Source organism: Alligator mississippiensis, chromosome 1 (genome assembly GCF_030867095.1).
Source record: "Alligator mississippiensis isolate rAllMis1 chromosome 1, rAllMis1, whole genome shotgun sequence".
Taxonomy (NCBI): Eukaryota; Metazoa; Chordata; order Crocodylia; family Alligatoridae; genus Alligator; species Alligator mississippiensis.
Window position 1 is genome coordinate 4,236,108 of NC_081824.1, and position 16,661 is coordinate 4,252,768.

Sequence of the window (16,661 nt, forward strand, 5' to 3'; positions counted from 1 at the left end):
TGCACCCCAAGGATCACCGAGGATCCCTCCAAGGCCCCTCGCTCCATCCATACGCCCACCCACTTGAAAGCCTCCAGGGATGGAGACCCCACGATGCCCCTAGACATGAATTTGGGGGTTCCTTAAGCACTTAGGGTCATTGCACCAGATTTCCCCTCCTAGCCACCAGCTTGCAAGGCTTCTCCTAGGACAACCGTTGTGCCTCTGTAGCTTTCAGCATCCCAGATCCTCCAGCAATCATGGTATCATAGTACTGAAGGGACCTAAACAGATCATCAGGTCCGACCCCCTGCCCCGGGGCAGGAAGGGGTAAATGATGCTCCTCAACCACCCTGCACTCTCCAACAACCTTAGAGCTACTATAGACCCCATTTTGCATTCGCTCTGGATTTCTTTCCTTCCCTCCTTTCATATTTCCCTTCTGCCCCATGCACCCCAGCTGGAGAAATGCCATTCTGGAGCAAAGCAATCCTACGCAGCGTTGAATTGAACCCGTCCTCGTCAAGAAGGAGAGCTGTCTCATCAAGAAGGAGTTCTTCACCTCCCTCCCCAATATTTCCGTCCAGGGTGAGTCAACTGTAGCAAGAACAACACCTGAAGGGAAGCTGCGTGTCACAAGGGAGATGAGGATTGTATAAAATCAGCCTTGCACGGGCCTGGAAAGGGCTAACTAGCCAGAGTGCAAGGGGGAACATATATGCATGCCCTTGGTGTCGCTCTGGATTGACTCCAAGGTCAAAGGGAGCAGAGTCAGGCCCGTGTGTTTCGGCCGGGGGCTTTCAAAAGTGACCTCTGAGCTACCACTGGCGAGCTGCCTTCAAGACCGTGAGAAAGGGTCTCTATAAATAAGTCAGGCAGCAGCAAAAGGTGGAGGAAGCAGTGGGTTCCTCACTCTCCTCAACCAGAGCTATTAACATGCAGAGGGCGTCACCTCGGTCTTCACACAAATACAACCCTGCAGCCAGAGCGGGCTTGCTACGCGAATGCAAAGCCAGGGAAAGGCTCCAGGTCGAGAGTGGAGAGCCTGAATTGAGGACGGCAGGGCCGGCGACATCCCTCCTGGGGCGCCGGAGAAACCAGCTGAAGAAATCTCCGAGCATCGGCAGCTGTCTTTGCAAAGCCATGCGTGACAGGGCTGGAGAAGGGCGCTATCTTAGCCCGCCTTTAGAAAGCGAGGGAAAGAGAGCACCTGTAGACCAGTCGCCCTGACTTCTGTAGGTGAGAAGTTACTCGAGCCATCTTGCACGGGGTGGATGAGGGCCGTGCAGTGGATATAATACAAGGGAGCTGGGCTGATTGAGTCTGCAGAAGAGAAGACCGAGGGGGATTGAATAGCAGCCTTCACCTCCCTGCAGGGGGGCTGCAAAGAGGATGGAGCTGGACTGTTCTCAGTGGGGGCAGATGGCAGGACAAGGAGCAATGGGCTCAAGCTGCAGCAAGGGAAGTTGAAGTTGGATATTAGGAAAATTTTCCTCACTAGGAGGGTGGTGAAGCCCTGGAACAGGCTCCCCAGAGAGGTGGAGGACTCTCCATCCTTGGAGGTGTTGAAGATCCAGGTAGACGAAGCCTTGGCTGGGATGATGTAGTTGTGGCTGGTCCCGCTTGGAGCAGTGGGTTGGACTAGATGCGACCTCCTGAGCTCCCTTCAACCCTTGCTGTCTATGGTTCTCTGATTAGCACGGTTAGGTGGGCAAACACCTGCACATGATTCATGAGATAAACCCAGAGATTTCAAGCAAGGATCCAGAGTGTTCAAACCCCTCTGCCCTGTTGCTGAGGTCCTTGCAACACAATAATTTCCCCTAGTTGCCTTCAAATTGCCTTGTTCCTGCTCCTATCGGCACACTGGAGACCCCGAGCACGGGGCTGCTGGGAGGAAGCGCCCCATTGCTCATCTGAAGAGCCAGGCTAGGGGCAAGGACGTGGAGTTCAGCAAAGACCTGTGTCAAGTGCTGCATCCAGAGAAGAAACCCCCCATTGCACAAATGCAGATCGAGGGATAACTGGCTGGGTAGCAGCTCTGCCAAGGAGGACCTGGAGGTTGTGGTTGAGCTGTGTGAGCCAGCAGTGTGATGGAAAGAAGAAAGCGAGTGCAGTTTTGAGCTGCAGCAACAAGAGGATAAGGTGCAAGACCTGAGAGACGATGCTATCATGCTGGTCAGGCCAAGAGTCCCATCCGGGGAGGGTCTGGAGCATCTGAGTCAGATCTGAGTTTTTCTCAGTGGGCCCCAGCACCAGCTGGCCCGTGGTCTCGGTGCAGATGGGTCAGTAGCATCTCAAGTTTGAGGCATCCTAATAGCAGTGGGTGCAGGGCCTGGCCTGAGACCCATCCAAGCCAATGGAGAATTTTCCATTGATTTAATGAGCTTTGCATCTGTCCCCAAGCAAGAGGAGGGCATTTTGCCTGGCAGGAACTCAGCTGAGACCTCCCAAACTCGGTGCGTGCAAGCCAGCAGACGTCTCCCAGGCACGGTCCCGTGGAGGGGCGGCGCGGCTCCTTGTCCAGGTCAGGGACTAATGGTGCAATCTAATCTTCAGCCAGGAAGCTGCCAAGGGTTTGGCACAGGAGGTCAGCACCCACAAAGCACGCCCACACTGGCATATGCTTAGCCGCACACACACAGCCTGGTACACACGCACACACACAGCCTCACAAGCCCAGCCAGAAACACCCACCTGCCCATGTACACACACACACATATATAACCACCCACGCCCATCTGCATACACGCACGTCCCCCCAGCTCACACCCCCTCCGTCGCCAAAAGAGCTCACGTATGACCATGCACATGCACACCCTTGCCGTCTATGCCGCCCACCCTCAGACACGCACACACACATGCACACGCATGTGTATACACAGATGCATGCTTACCACGCTAGCATCAGGTCCACACGACACCATCCCCCTTCAAGGTCTCTCCTACGTCACTGGGCACTCCTCGGAAAGCCCCATCGCCTAGAGAGTTGCCCCTAATTGACTCCACGTGTGAACGCTCCCACGCTGGAACAAGAGTGCCGTGTCCCTGTTGAGCTTAACTGTCTTTCCCTAGGGCTTGTGGTTAGTCCCAAGACTTGGCCCAGGACCTGTGCCTGGGGGTGGGTTTCACCTGGCTCGTGCTGGGAACAGCTCTGAGCACATCGTGGGCAGCTGTCGAGCATAGTAAAAGGACCCTTTCCTTCCTCCCATTGACCTGAGCATAGAAACATAGACACAGAGAGTGGGAAGGGAGCTGAAGAGGTCACGTCTACTCCAACCCCCTGCTCCAAGCAGGACCAGCCCCAACTACATCATCCCAGCCAAGGCTTTGTCTACCCAGGGCTTCAACACCTCCAAGGATGGAGAGTGCACCACCTCTCTGGGTAACCTGTCCCAGTGCTTCACCACCCTCCTCGTGGGAAGGTTTTTCCTAATATCAAACCTCAACTTGCATTGCTGCAGCTTGAGCCCATTGCTCCTTGTCCTGTCATCTGCCCCCACCGAGACCAGCCCAGCTCCATCCTCTTTGCAGCCCCCCTGCAGGGAGGTGAAGGCTGCTATTCAATCCCCCTCGGTCTTCTCTTCTGCAGACTCAATCAGCCCATTTCCCTCAGCCTTTCCTCACCAGTCCTGTCCCCCAGCCCACAACCATTTTCATTGCCCTCCACTGGACTCTCTCCAACGTGTCCACATCCTTTCTGCAGTGGGCACAACTGGACACAGGACTCCAGATGTGGCCTCATCAGTGCTGCATAGAGGGGATGAATTATGTCTCTCGATCTGCTGGCACCGCTCCTCCCAATGCAGCCCAGGATGCCGTTACCCTTCTTGGCACCAGAGGCACACTGCTGGCTCCTGTCCAGCTTCTTGTCCCCTGTCCCCCCAGGTCTCAGCCCTTCTTTGGAGGGGATAAAACATGCATTGCCAATGGCTAGAGCAAACCATGGCTGGAAGGTGCAGGCATGGGCAACCCAGATAGGAGCAGAGTTAGACCCCAGCCCATCTCACCCAAGCCCCATCTGGCAGTGGCAAGTGGGACAAGCTACAGAGCAGTGATTCTCAACCTGGGATGCTTCAAGATCCTTTCAGGGGTGCCACACAACCTTAGCCCTGTTAGGCATGCAAACTTGATTCACAAGATTTAACCAAGAGTTCAAATAGAAACCCAGTGTTGTGGCTTTTCTACCACAAAAACTGCTATTATTTTCCTGTAGGCAAAAGACGAGTGAAACTCAAGAGCTGACATTTTCCAAGGGGGCTCTCGAGTCCCTCCAAGGATGCCCCAAGTCTACCCGGGGTCCAAGTCCAAGGCTAACCCACCCCTGTCAAAACCGCTCGGTCCCCAGGCAGAAGTGACCCCTGGCAGGCACCGGCCTTGTCCACCTTTCCCATCCGTCTGGGCTGCTGGATCCAGCGCTCAGGTGCATTCACAGCTGAAGCTTTGGCAGGCTCCTAATGGGGCCCAGAGGCAGCTTCCTCCAAGCAAGGATAAGGAGGGCAAGAGATAGTCAATAATAACAGGCATCCTCCCCCTGGCCTAGGAACCCCATTGCTGTGACACCCCCTTTCGCACCAAACAGCCCCCAGCCTCCTCTTGCTACAGAGCAAGGCTGGGATTCAAACCAGCAGCTCTGGAGGCTTAGCTAGCCCACCCCAGCATCTTCCCTGCTCAGGCCAGGAGCATCCTGCAAGCCCAAAGGCGTGACAAGAGCCTGCGCCTCTCCTCTGCTCGCCTGCAAGAGCACGGGTTCGGATGCAAGCTCCCTGGCATGCACGCCCCTCCTACTGCATGAGTCCGGATCCAAGCCCATTTCATCCGAGCAGATGCAATTCAAGCGTTAGGATCTGAGTCTAGCTGGAGTCAAGGAAGAACCGGGCACGGACACGGGCCATGGGGCCGTGGGTTCAGATGGTGTCACAAAGCAGAAGGGGCGGTGGAGGAGCTGCGGGAGCCCAGGGAAGCTGTCAAAGAAACTCCCGACACACACACACACACACACAACACACACGCTGCGTTGGAGGGAGCAGCGGAAAGTTGTTCTCGTCGCGCTCCTGCATTACAAAGAGAATGAAATGTGCCAGCCAGCCCTCACCTCAGCCGTGGGCGGTAGTGACTCACTGCGTGTGCCTGCATGTGTGTGTGCGACTGGATCTGCACCTGTCTGCAACACAATACCTGTGTGCCACACAATGTTCCCTCTCGCAGGAGCGACCGCCCCATGCCACGGTGCTATTCTGGTCCTGCCGCAATGGGATGGGTCTACCTGGGCTCTGTGCCTGCTCCGTGCACACCAGCTCCCGAAGGCGAGGCAATGCAGCCCTTGACATGACACCCACGCACCAGGCCTTGACGTGCCCTTGGCCGTGCTCTTAGGAAGCCGCTCTGAGTGCAGAAGCGAGAGAGCAAGGCTGCAAGGACCTGGTCCAGGAAAGCCTCACAGCTAGGACACCTGGCCTCTCCCCAGCTTGGCCCCTCGCTGGAGCTGCAAACTGGGGTGACTAAAGCGAGGCACCTTGGCGGGAGGCTTGCAGAGCCTCACATCAGCCGCCCGGCTGCAAACACTCGGTCTCCATCCCTCTTTGCCTCTTTCTCCCTGCACAGAAAGGAGACGATACCGTATTTTCTGCATACTATGCACCTACAAATATAAAGCGTGCCTTGCTTTGGAAGGGCAGAGGGGAGTTACAAAAAGGTCTTTCCTTGAGAGCCTCTACCAAGGTGGGGTGAGGGATGGGAAGAAGAGAGCAAGTGTCCGCAGCCAGCTGCAAGGGAGCCCTGCATGCAACAGGTGCTGCTTTCCTTTCCTTTCCCCCTGGCAGAGGCTTAAGTCGCACAAACTGCCCTGCCTGTATTTCCTTGATTATACGTGCACCCCAAATGTCCAGCAGCTGCATTTTGAGGGAGCGGTGCATGTTGTATGCAGGAAAGTATGGTACTGCAATAGCCTGGTAGCGTGCGGACCCAGTTCTCTCGCTCTCCCTCATCCCTATTAGATGGATGTCTCCGTTGTCCTGTACCCTACACCGCTGCTAACCGGTGACAGTGATTCTCCTTCAGCTCAGATGCCAGGGGCTTGTTCTTGATGGGCAGGAGGGTCCACACGCTGCCCTTGCTCTCGGGCATGCTCATGGTGTGCGACACAACAGCAACCCCAGGGTGTGCGCGGTGACAAGACCGTCTCCTATTCAAAGCTCGGCTTAAAAAGGGATCAGAGGTTTCCTGAGGGGTTTCGGGGAAACTGCACCATTTCTAACCCCTCGCTGCACTGCCCTGGGCGGACTGGGTACCAAGCATTGAAAGGGAGGATGGGGAGTCTGAGGAGGATACAGACAGGCTGCTCCAGGGGTGCGTGGGACTGGGGGGCAGGCTTGAGGGGGTCCCAGGGCTGTGGGTCAAGCAGGAGGGATGCAAGCGGAGCTGCATGGGGTACCTAGGGCTGGGCTGGCATGGAGGGGCTGTGGGATTAGGCCTGAAAGCACCAGCAGAAGGTGGACGCAGGAGCAGCCAGACCCCCATCACCAACCTGACCCTCTCGTGCAAATCCTCCTCCTCCTCCTCCACCTCGCGAAGCCCAAGGCATGCCGAGCGCCAGAAATAACTGGCAAGCAGCAGCGAGCCCTGCCCGCGGGGAGGAACCGGCTTCCCGGGAGCAGGGTGGGCGTAATTCCTGGTAACCTTTCTGTGCGCATGGAGGAAGCGAGCGGGGAAGCGTTCCGGCCTCGCCTCGGCACCACGGGGAAACTCGGGGAGGTGTGATCGCAGGTCCTCGCTGGTTGCTAAGCATGCCGGTCGCTAGGCAACCCAAGCGGAACACCGTGTGATGCTGCCGTCTCATTTTGGGGGAGGAAATGGCAAAAAAAAAAAAAAAGAAAAAAAATAGAAAAGGGCCTGGCCTTTTTTTGGTGTTTGCATAAAAACCACCTTTGAAAGTCTGATAGCAGCAGGAGCCGGGCTGGGGTTGCAGAGGGGAGAGCTGGAGAGAGGCAGCAGAGATGGGGGACCACAGCACGGGGCTCGTCCCCATCGTCACCCCCTGTCCAGCCCCCCATCCATGCTGCGGGAAGGAAATGCTCCCCCGATAATGCCAGGCGGCTTGCCCAGCCCACGCGGGTCTCCCAGCCCACGGCACAGCCCCTTCGAAGCAACTGAGAGTCGCGGGTGACTCTCGCAGAGCCCCTGCCCTCAAAAGGACGGGCTGCGCTCTAGATGACATCCCGGGGAGGAAAGGTTTCCTTCCCTTCATTCCTGGGAGCTGAGCTGGGCCCTTTCCAACCGAGGGTCTCCATGCATTCTCCCAAAGCGGCTGCAGAGAAAGGATGGGGGGCACAAGCCACTGGCGGGACCCCAGAGACCAGGGCCACAGGGGATGCGGTTTGTGCAGTAGATGCCTTGAAGATGTTTTGGAGGCAGGGGCTTGGGGAGCTTTCATCGGGTGCTCCCAGCTGCATTAAACATCCCTGCCTTGCAGGGCCAAATGCCCAGGGAGCATCATTCCCCCCTGCCCTTGGATTAAATGAGCGGCACAATCCCACCACCGACTTTCCTTCCCACCAGATCGTGACCCCAGCCCACCACAAGAGAAGAAAATCCCCAAGTCACATCTCCGCCTTGCTAGCAAAGGGCAGTATGGTTCAGTGGTTAGTATGCCAGCCCAAAAATTCCCCTATGGATTGCAGGGGGCTTTTTCAGCCCTGTAGCCTGTGGTCAGGGTATTTCTTTGGGAAGCAGGTGATGCAGGTTCAAAGCCCCTCGGGGAGGGGGCTACCAGCCAGGTCTTTTGCTCCCTGGGTAAGTGCCCTAGGGTGTTTGTACACACCACATTTTTTGCCCTTTCTTGCACTGCAACGGCACGATTGCTTGCACAAAACTGCAAGGCTAAAAGCCGAGCGACCTCCCTCAAGGTCTCCCTCGCGGTGAGTTGGATCCCTGTGCAAAGGAGGGTCCCTCACTGGAAGAACAGGAGAGGGGCCACATACTTCCCAGGGTGAAGCTAGGCATTTGTACTAAATGGATTGGGACTGGGATTAGGATTGGGGTTGGGATTAGGATCAGAATTGGTTGCAGTCGGGCATGGGCGCGCTGTGGGCCTGGGTTGCATCCAAGGCAGGATATGGAGCATCTCATTAGGATTTGGGCCTACGTGTTTTACGGCGCAGGGTTGATTTCCCAATAAACTCTCCGGCGCGTCCTCCAAGCTGCACGCCTCTGAGCGCGTTATGGGGATGGAGTCCAGCCAGGAGGCCTGGCCCAGAGCGACGAAGGGGGCCATCAGGCTCCTGAAACGCACCTCTCATTAGGAAATGCATCCCCGCACGGGGGAATTTAACCTCGAAGCAAATACCCTTGAACGCCCATGTCTTCCAAGACAGGTCAATCAATCCCCAGACAAAGAGCGTGTTGCATTTGGACGAGGACATTCAAAGCAAACCAGGCCCAAATAGTTGTTGCCTCCATCAACTCCTGCCTCTCTGAGCCAGTCAGCCTCCAAGGTGCTACTTTATCCCTTGTGCCTGCCTTGAGGCTGGCTGACAGCAGATAACCACTTCTGTGCCCGAACGAGATGTGGGGGGAATTTCCGTACGGTGGAAAATGGCAAAGCTTTAACTTTTTGTCCCCGTTTGCACCAAAAAGCCCAGAGTGTTGAAATGAGGCAAATAGGGAAATTCAGACCATCCTTCAGGTCTACCAGTGACCCAGCAGGCAATGCTCAAAAACACCACATACAGATAAAAGACCGACTGCTATCGCCAGATAAAAGCGTTCCTTTCTTTCGTGGCTAACGAAAGAGAAAGGCTCTGATCCCAGATGCCTGGTTTGCATCTAGCAAATCTTCCCCTCATCTGTAGCTCACGGACTCATTGCAGCCTTGCTTTCATTGCACACGACAGGAAGGGAGATGCTCTTTATATCACTGGATCTGGGCATGGCGGTACCCACAAGCCCGGATGCACAGAAACCAACAGAGGTGGCATCTTCACGTCAGCATCCCCGCGAGCCGCAACCGGTGCCTGGATGACAGACCGGCTCTGCATCCCAGAAAGGGCACGATGATGCGATCTGTGCCCAAACATTTGTAAACTGGCCCATGGCAGAGACTGCCAGGGGCGAGCGAACCCAGATCGGGCATCAAGGCAGAGCCAGGGATTATTCTCGAATCACACGTGCTGCACACCCCGATCGCTGGCTTGCAGATACAAGACTCCCTTGCAGCAAATCCAGCACAGCAGAGGCAGCTCTCTGCGCACAGCCCCCCAAACAGCTCCTAGACCGAAGACGGTACATAAAAGCAGGCAATGCTTCCTGGGCCCAGCTTGCACAAGCGGCCTGGTTTCCAGAGCCAGGAATTTGCCCGAGGCAGGGAGAATATGCAAAGAGGGAGGTTGGGGTGGGTTCAAAGAAACACCATGGCCTGGAGCATGAACCTAGTGTCAGGGCTATAATGGAGCCCGGTGCCCCAAGAGCTGCGGCCTGCCAAGCAAAGATCAAAGCAGGGCCTTGGGACCTCTCCTAAGAAGGGGAGGTCCCAGCTATTATAGAAAATTCGGGTCAGAAGGGATCCCAGGAGGTCCCATCTAGTCCAACCCCCTGCTTAAAGCAGGACCAGCCCCAACTCCATCATCCCAGCATCTAGCCGGGTCTTCAACACCTCCAAGGATGGAGACTCCATCACTTCTCTAGGGAGCCTCTTCCAGGGCTTCACCACCGTCCCCGTGAAAGTTTTTTTTCCTAATATCCAACCTCAACTTCCCTGGCTGCAACTTGAGCCCATTGCTCCTTGTCCTGTTACTCCAAGGAAAATGGGATGCAATGAGTCTCCAGGCATGAGCTAAGATCAGTGGCTAGCATGAGTCCCGCACAGCCTTGGAGTTCAGACTGCTAGGCCACAGGAATAGGAGGCCGACAAACGACGGGACTTTGGTATCTCTCAGGATGGGCGGCTGAGACTAAACGTGTCAGACTAGTGCCCCACTGGTACCTTTTCTGGATTATGCTGAGCTCTTCTGCTCATGCCACGTGTCTCGATGGGCATTCAGCTTTGCAGGGTGCATCCACACAGAGGCTCGCTGCATGGAGCCAGGGGGAATAACCAGGAGGGAAATGCTAGTTATAGCAACCCACAACTAAAGGGGAGCTAGGGCTTCTCCGACATTTGTCAGCAAAACTGCTCTTCCTTGCACATATTCCTTTCGAGAGCGCCTGCTTTGCACCGAAAACAATGGAGACAACTGCCGAGCGCCGACAGCCATCGGTGCGGAAATGCTGCTGTGGTCCCCTCGCGGCATGGCTATCCTCCGTCAGCAGAGCATCCCAATGGCATCCCCTATTTGGGATGCACTCAGACCACCTGCTTCCCATGATCTGCTGCTTCCTTCCCCCAAACAAGAAAGCTATGATGCAACTCAGGAATCATAAAAACTGAGGATTGAAGGGACTTCAGGAGGTCGCATCTAATCCAACCCCTGCTCCAAGCAGGACCAGCCCCACCTACATCCTCCCAGCCAAGGCTTGGTCTACCTGGGTCTTCAAAACCTCCAAGGATGGAGACCCAACACCTCTCTGGGCAGCCCGTTCCTTCCAGGCAGTTCTCCGAATTGCCCCTTTACCACGAGGACCCGGGACCAGCGCTCTCAGCATACATCCTCCTAGGTTTTATCGCTGCCAATACCACACTGCCTCTGCAGAAGGAGCTGAGATGCCGTCCGCGGGCCCTGCCATTATTCTCGTGCTATATATAAGCCCTGCTCCATAGCACAGCTTCACGTCCCCGTCAAGCTATTGTGAGTAATAATTATTCCGACGGGGAGGGGGAAAGAAAAATGATTCATGAGAGACATTGTCTCCCCTGCCCCCCTCGAGGAGCTCGCGCTGCTAATATTCACGCCAGGCCCGATGTAAAGTGGAGCACGGAGGAGCCTTGTCACTCGGGCGCTCTGGGACAGGAGTGAAGGTAGAGAATTACTGGCGCTCGAAGCCAGCACCGCGGCAGGACTAATTGAGGCAGGATTTAATGACGGGGGAGGCTTTTCCATTCAAGGAGATGCAGAACAAGCACGGAGGCTCGATGCTGCAAATGCCACGGGAGGAGGGAGGAAGAGACCGGCTCCAGCGCGTCGAGGGAAGGACACTCCCCGGACCCTTCCAGACCCGTGATGCTCCGGAGAGCGAGTGCACATGCCTGTGGCCTCTGCTGCACAACGGCCCACGTGGAGCGTGTGCCCCTGCCTCGTGCACACACCTCACAGCACCCATAGACTCTGCATCTTTCCTCTTACACACACACACACACTCAGGGATACAAGGGCTGGTCCCTCACACCCCGAAACACAGAATTTGCTGCACATATGCAGTGAAACGCCCCAAAACGGCCTCCCAGGAGACTGTCTCTCTGCCCCCATGCATGTACCCCCAGAACTGGTTATTCTTTCACACCCATGCTCATGTATACGTGTGCACAGACATGCACACATGTGGACTGTGTCTGATACACAGCTTGAAGTGCCTGATCTGTTGTAAAGGTGCACACACACGCATATGCGCACATACACACTCACGCTAAGCCACACGGACTGTAGAGCCAAAGAGAGTGTGTCACAGACCAACACACGTGCTGGAGTTCACCTCTGTCCCAGGCTGACGCACGCGCACAGACGTTGAACCAGGACGTGTGGCTCGGGCGTATACACGCGGGAACACAGACTTGGTCTCTTTTACATGCCCACGGTCCTGCAGAAACGCATGGAATTTGCCTCTCTCTCTTACACACGCATGCACATATGCACACACACACACATACATATGCACATGCACACACGTGCACACACAGACAAACACAGAATGTGTCTCATTCATGTATTTAAATGCTGGATCTCTCCCATCCACACTAAAACACATGGAATTTCTCCCTCACTCCCTCTCTCTCTCACACACACACATGTGTACACACAGCTGCACACACACACACACACAGATACAGCCTGTCTCATGCACACACCTGAAAGCAAACAGGATTCTCCCTCGCTCCCACTAAATCACCCTCAGAAGTTGTCCTCCTCCCACCCCCAACACACACACACACACACAGAGTTTCTCTCTCTCACACACAAATACAGTTTCTTACACATGGGTTCTCTCTCTCTCTCTCACACACACATACAAATAGTTTCTCACACACACTCTCTGTCACACACACAGTTTCTCTCTTAGACACACACAAATACAGTTTCTCACACACACACAGTATCTCTCTCTGTCACACACACACACACACACACACACACACACAGAGGTGTGCACGTGAGTTTCTCTCTCACCTTTGCATGACGAAACCTGAATAAAACAAGTCTCTGCCCTTCCCATAACTTCCCCCGACACACACAAGCACACACGCACACACACACTGAAAGCCACAGAGCTGGTCTCTCTCAGCCACACAACCAGAAGTCTTTCATGTGCACACACTCAAGCACACACCGACGCTCGTCCGCACACCTGCAAAGGCTCCGCGTAGGTCACTCCTGTCCAAACAGGACGAAACACCCGGCATCTCTCTCTCAAAAAAACTCCCACGTGTGCACCGCACACACGCACGCGTCCCACATGCGCGGTTCACCTCTTCCTCTCTCTCACACCCAGGGCCCTGTTACACACACATGTGGCTTCCCTCTGAGGTGTGTTTCACCCCCCAGATCCTGGTCTGCAGGGAGAGGTGGGAGGGCCGAATGCGGGTCCAGGCCAGCTCCTTGCTCCAGCAGCTCTCGCTCACCCAGGCGCAGAGGCAGGTCCGCAGGCATTCACGGCCCGTTCTTTGCCCAGTCCAAGCGGGGCCGGCAGCAGGCCACGGCGTGGCTCATCCCAGAGGCCGTGGCTCACCACCTCGTCACTCCCATCTCCGTGCTAGCTCTGGGAGCCTGGCTTCCCCGTGACACCTCCCCGATCCTGCAATCCCCGGGTCCCTGCACCCAAGCCCCGTCCAGGCCTGCTTCTGCAGCAGCCTGGAGTCGCGAGGTCAGAGGTGCCTCGAGCTGGGCAGGTCTCAGCCCGGTTTCTCACCGCCGCACCGCCCCACTGGGCTCCTTTCAGCAGATATGGCAGGGGGCTGGAGGCACTTAGCTGCTCCCTGCCTCAGTTTCCCTGCCTGGAAAAACTAGCCTGGCTCACACTGCAGCAGAAGAGGTTGGTAAAAGCTGGACAGGCTCTGGGACCCGAAGTCGTCCCCCTTCCCGTGGGGGCTGCCAGCTTGCCCAGCGCAGGGCTCATGCCATGACCAGCTCCAGAAGCACCAAGACCCCCTAACAGGACTGGAAGCAGACCCCCCCGGCCCTGCTCTGTGGCTCCAACGGGGCCCCACCAAACCCCCCACAAGTGATCCCGGCAGGGTGCAGACTGGTGTAGCACCGATGGAGCCGGGCTAGCTGAGACCCATGCCGGATTTGGCCTGGGGCTGTGTATGTCTGCTATGAACGGCATGCAGGAAGCAGGGGCCAGCAGCGGTGACAGCACCGGGCAGGTCAGCCCTGGAGTTTCCACTCTGCAAAAGGGCTTTCCCAGGGCTTGGGAGCTGGGATGGGGCCGGCCGGAGCTGGAGGGTCTCAGTTCCCCTCTCCGGAGCCGTGGGAAAGTCCTGCAATGGGGCAGCTCGCGCTCCTGTCCAGCCGCAGGCTTGGGACCTGCTCACTTCAGAGACCGCAGCATTGCAAGAGGAAGGCAGGGGGTTTGCCCAGCCCATCCCACACCCTCCAGGCAGTGTCAGCCCACGCTGGCAACCCCTTGGGCTTCCCCCACGGCACCTAGCCTCCTTGCACCGGCTGGAAGGGGTGCATCCGACACCCAGCTTCCCCCTCCTATGGCTGCATGCCACTCACCCCCTTCCAACCATGCAAAAGCAGCCGGGCACCCCCTCTCCGGCCACCTGCCCGCAGCGGGCACAGCCTGGCAGGACCCACCACGCTTGTGGCATGCTGTGTCTGCCAGGTGGACGTGTGAATCACAAGGAGGGCGTCTCCCGTGTGCTCACATGAGAGGCCCTAAGCGACGGGGCCCGTGGGAAGCTGCCGGGGAGCCGGGCAGAGGAAACAAGAGTGGAAAGCCCCACATCCGTGCCAGGATTTCCTCCCCCGGATGGGCAGCCACGTGGCACGGAGCTGTGCCCCTCTGGACCACATGAGCCAGCACGGGATGCGGGCAGAGACAGGAGGAGGAGGAGGAGGAAGAGATGTGGGGGCACGGCACCCACTTGAGCATGCCGTCACCCCCCCGAAGAAGCTCACCTTCGCCTCCCACCCAGCCAAACTCGGAGGTGCCACCCGCTGCGGCAACTCAGCCCTGGCCCCACCCTGGCCACGATCCTGCAGGCACCGGCGGGGGGAACAAGCCGAGCTCCGTCTCCTACCTTGTGGCCCCGCGGTGGAAGCAGGTATAGCCCAGGTGCTTCCCCAAAGCCGGGGAGATCTGCCAAGAGCCTTCCTTCCCGGGAGGCCCAAGGGTGCGAGAGCCCAGGGGAGCTCCCCGCCTTGCACACGCTCACTTCCTGGTCTCGTGGCTCGGTGCCTCGCATTCCTCCACGGTTTCTCTCCACCCCGCCTCCTGCAGCCGCCCGCCCTGGCAGGTACACGCAGGGCAGGAGCCGCCCTGCTCCCCCGAGGCCTCCTCGCTTGGGCGGCACAGCCCTGCTCCAGCAGGCACTCACCTGGCACGGGCAGCGTCGGGTGCTGGGAGCAGGGAAAGACCCCTGCAAAAATCAGTGCCTTCCTCCCTCCTCCACCTCCTCCTCCTCCTCGGTGCTGGGCTCCTTCTCTCTAGGGAAGCCACGGAGGCTCGGCTATGCCCCACTATTGCAATTGCCCTCCCAACCCCAATCTGCCCCTGCCCGCTTCCTCCTAGGGACATGTCTGTGCACCCAGGAATGAACACCCCTCCACACACACACCTCTGCACATCTGGAGGTGCTGCAGCCTCGCCCCAGATGCAGCCGGGAGTCACAGCCATCCCCCCACCGATCCCGGTTGGCAGCCTGGAGGCTGCCCTGCATTACGCCAGCTGTTAAAAGGGAGGGGGCTAGTATGCAGCAGGCGAGGGGCCCTCGCATGCAGCCGCAGGGAAGGTGGTGGGAAGAGTCTGTACCCCGCTGCATGGTGCGCCAGCAGGCGGGGATGGGCTTGGGGGCCTGCCAATGCCTGCTCTGAAGCTTGGATCGGTCTGAGAGCTGGGCAGTGGGTGCGCAGCCAAGTGTCCCTCCGCTTGCAAGAAGCATCATCTGTTTAGCAGCGACCAGCTATCCCTCCGGGCAACCCGAGGAAGAGGATGGGTGAGGAACGCTGCAGGGGGCTTTGGGGCGTTAATTGCCCGGCGTCTGTGCAGACGTCAGAATGAAGAGCGGGATCCTTGCAAAAGGATCATAAAATCGTAGAAAATGAGGTTGGAAGAGACCTCCGGAGGTCGCATCTAGTGCACCCCCTGCTCCGAGCTAGAGCATCCCAGGCAAGGCTTTGTCTATCCAGGTGCTAAAAGCCTGCAAGGATGGAGATCCCAGCAGCTCTCTGGGGGTTGCTTGACTGTCCTCCTCACGAGAAAGTTTTTCCTAAGATGCCACGGGAGCTTAATCGCCCTAAGCATTCACTGCACACAGAGGGGTCCGGGAGGGGGTTTATTGGGAGGGCGGCTGCACCTTCCTACACCAGGCACAGTCAGAGCCCCGGCGCGCTCGGCACTGCATGTATGCACGGTAACAAAGGGGGAGGTGTCTGGCGCACAGCCCAAGGACGTGCTACCAGGCCTGTGGCACAGATGGGGAAGTGACAGGCACAGGGATCAAACCCACAAAGCCATGAGCTGCAGTGAAGTTCCTTAACAACCAGCCCAGCCCCCATGCCAGCGAGTTTTCCACAGCTCAGGCACAGCCTACCCCTACCCAGTGCTCAGCACATCGGGGCATTGCTCTTCACAATTGGCACACCCTTCTCGGGCCCAGATCCGGGCGAGCTCCCAGCCTCCCCGCATGCCTCCAGCGTGCACCGATCCCAGCACCCCTGAGCTCCCTGCCACACGCTCAATGCTTGTGCGCTCCGTGCTGCACATCCCCTCCGGCCTGGAGCGCTCCCACCCTGCACCGTGTTGACACATCGCCGGCTCTACGGTTATGTAGGGCCTGGCCCCTGCACACGACATCTGGGCCCTACAGCTAGCAAGACCTCGGCCCCGATGCAGCTGGGGGCTGCGAGTACATTGGCTGCGTAGGTGGCAAAGCATGCGGAGCGGATGCCTCCTGCTTGCCTACCATTGCTGCTACTGAGGCAATGCATCCTGCAGCAGGAAAAGGGGCCGGCCCGAGGCATCCCAGTGGGCTGGGGAGCAGTCAGCAAGTGCAGACACCTCTGCTACACCAACGTCGGCGCTGATGTAGCAACCCCAAGACAGCGGTGCCATTTCTGGACGGACTGTACCAACCCCCAATCCATGCACCCAAATAGGTTCGGCAAGCTAGACTCGCCCACACAAGCCACGCAACATCATGGCACCTGAAACCATCACGTCTGATAATCAGCAGTGAGACGGGGACAAGGAGAGGAGACAAGTGATGTGCCCAGGGTCATAGAATGAGTCAGTGGCAGAGCACTGAACACAAGCCGCCAGCCCTCCTCACCCCTCTAGTCTCTCCTGACTGCTCCCTTAAGATCCCCAGG

The 16,661-nt window shown here is 57.4% G+C and overlaps 1 protein-coding gene across 8 annotated transcripts in view; it reads right to left on the minus strand.

The window, feature by feature from the left end:
* The window catches only part of PTK2B (protein tyrosine kinase 2 beta), a 94,746-nt gene that overhangs the window by 75,988 nt on the left and 2,097 nt on the right, over positions 1-16,661 (minus strand). For 4 of the 8 annotated variants that reach the window (XM_059728092.1, XM_059728085.1, XM_059728078.1 and 1 more), the window contains exon 1: positions 14,372-14,511. The exons of 1 other annotated variant lie outside the window; for it this stretch is intronic. The gene's annotated coding sequence lies outside the window, so the exon portion shown is untranslated. Of the gene's footprint in view, positions 1-14,371; positions 14,512-16,661 lie in introns of those variants that run through there. 3 more of the 8 variants (XM_059728089.1, XM_059728083.1, XM_059728081.1) reach the window with 1 other exon arrangement.